Genomic DNA, 2,601 nt, shown 5'->3' on the forward strand with positions numbered 1-2,601 from the left:
TTCCTGCTGTTTAGACTCAGAGCTGTAACTTGGTTCACCTTTATGTCCTGGTTTTGCACCTTGTCTGGAAAAACTGGTTTAAGGGGTTATGACTTTATGTGGTACAGTATAGTAAACTAAGTACCTGTCAGGCATGTTGCTGTGGCCACTTTGAAAACAGATGCTAGAGCAACTGCCCAGACTCTGGTCCCCAAGACTCACATGCTCCTCTAACTTGCATATCATGATTATGTTTCTACATCAGGCAAAACATGAGCTTCCCTGGAGGAGCACAGCCTGATGGAAATACAGCTTCAGTGTCATCATGAGGGGATTAGCACGCAAAGCCTTTATAGCATTAACCTAAGTATTCCTCTGGAACAGAGGTCTTTAAATAATTATGATGAAATTTATCCAATTAACAGCCCAAATGGAATAAACGGAGTTCAGCAACAGCCTTTTCTCTGCCTAATGTTTGGTAAATGATAGAACAACACCTGGTGAAACCCACTGTTATAAGTGTGGCAGGCAATTTGATTCCAAAACTGAAAATTATAGATACACATTTATTAGTAAATTGATATAAAATGAATTGGGACTATTTTGCTAATCAATTAACTGTTGATTAATTGATAAATTACCACGTATAGTGTGAGGAGGTTGTTGCCATGCAATTTTGTCATGCATTTTATCACATTCACGTCGATCACAGTTTGTAGCATCACACTTATTTCAAAGGTCTTGTTTGGCTCTCCACTTCTACATTCACTTCAGTGCAGCAGAGAGTGACCTAAGGCAAGAACCCTCCAACACTCGCGTAGGATCATGTAAACACTGCTACTATCATGGCGTCGCACTGATTTTGAGTCAGAGTTGGTCATCAGAACGCTGTGCACTTGCAGCAAGGGGAGACCCGGCCCTGATCCCTGAAGGTCAGGGTTCAAAACAAGAAGATGAGACTGAAAACTGAGTCAGATAGCTAAAAACTGACAGGATGGGCAGGGACGACCGGGGTACAATACAGCACATGTATGTGTTCGATATGAGTTTGATGGTTCTATTCATGCTGCAGAGATGTTCAGCTGAGTGTGTGAGCTCACCAAACAGTGTTAGGGCAGTGACGCACCATGCTGATGGTTGGCCGTGGGTGAGTGTTTGTTGGGGCTTGTCTTCCCAGTTCATCCTGCACTGTTGGCACTAGTCAGCCTCCATCGGCAGCTTTTCAGACGATTTGACATGTTGAATCATTGAATCAGCGTTGGCAGTCGAGCATTGTCGATGAGAGAGAGACCAATCTGATTGGCTGTTGAGCTTAGCGAATCAGTGCATGAGAACAGTTCAGGAAAGCCCCTTCAGCCTCTTGCTGTAGTATCCATGATTTCACACATTTAGTGCCGTTTCTCCTCGTTTTTCACCTCTGCAACCTCTTTTCTTCTTCCACAACCAGAACACCAAGGACAGAGAACGGCAGTGTCACTTACAACTTCTTGTCAAGACATATTCTCAGTTAGGAGCAGCTATAAACAGCAGGTGTTTTGAATGAGAAGTATTTTGTTTATTCTTTCACATTCTAGCTCTTCTTCCTTCCTTTTCTGAACGGCTAATACAGATACCACCAACTGATGGCAGTGGAGTCTGTCATGCGGGCGTAGGATGCATGTGCTAGTCGGCCGTTGGCTGTAGTCTGTGCGGTGTGTTCAAGTGCCACTTTTTGAACCCAACTGGCCCAGACAAAGCTGACGCGAGGTGACGCAGAGGTCGGCTTTCAGCACTGCTAGTTCTTTCACATCAGCTTGGTGTCTCCCTGCCCTTATGTGAAGAGATAAGGTGTCAGTGACATTGTCAGCCCCATCCTACTTCTTCCTTGAAGATAGTTGATTTTCTGTCGCTGTCTAAGATATAGATTGGAGAAGACAAGTGCAGCCCTAGGGTGGGAGTGGTGAAGCACTGACCCTGTGTAGCAGCTGGTTCTTCACAATAATAATGATAATAACTCTCTCTCTTCCTGCGTCCTGGAGAAACAGTGGCGTGGAGTTTGTATTGCAGCTGGTTACATGCGGCAGTGTCAACAGAAGGACCTGTTAGGAAGGTTAAATGTTGGAGTGACCAGTTCACTAGATATTTTTTTTATTAAGTAAAAGTGTGATAATGATTTAGCTGCATACAGTACATACAGTGAGGAACAGAAGTATTTGAACACCCTGCGATTTTGTAAGTTCTCCCACTTAGAAATCATGGAGGGGTCTGAAATTCACATTGTAGGTGCATTCCCACTCTGAGAGACAGAATTAAAAAAAATTCAGGAAATCACATTGTATGATTTTTAAAGAATTTATTTGTCTTGCACTGCTGAACATAAGTATTTGAACACCTGAGAAACAGCAAGAATTCTGGCTCTCAAAGACCTGTTACTGTGCCTTGAAAAAGTCCACCTCTACTCCACTCATTAATCTAAATTAGTAGCACCTGTCTGAACTCTTTAAAGACACCTGTCCACCCCACAGTCAGTCAGACGCCAACTACTACCATGGGCAAGACCAAAGAGCTGTCAAAAGACACCAGAGACAAAATTGTGAACCTCCACAAGGCTGGAAAGGGCTACAGGGCAATTGCCAAGCAGCT

At 43.7% G+C, this 2,601-nt stretch overlaps 1 protein-coding gene across 2 annotated transcripts in view; it reads left to right on the plus strand.

Moving 5' to 3' along the window:
- c2cd2l (c2cd2 like) overlaps positions 1-2,601 on the plus strand; it is an 18,696-nt gene that overhangs the window by 4,377 nt on the left and 11,718 nt on the right. The window lies entirely within an intron of this gene.

This window comes from Monopterus albus, unplaced genomic scaffold, assembly GCF_001952655.1.
Source record: "Monopterus albus unplaced genomic scaffold, M_albus_1.0 scaffold39.1, whole genome shotgun sequence".
In the NCBI taxonomy this organism is placed as follows: domain Eukaryota; kingdom Metazoa; phylum Chordata; class Actinopteri; order Synbranchiformes; family Synbranchidae; genus Monopterus; species Monopterus albus.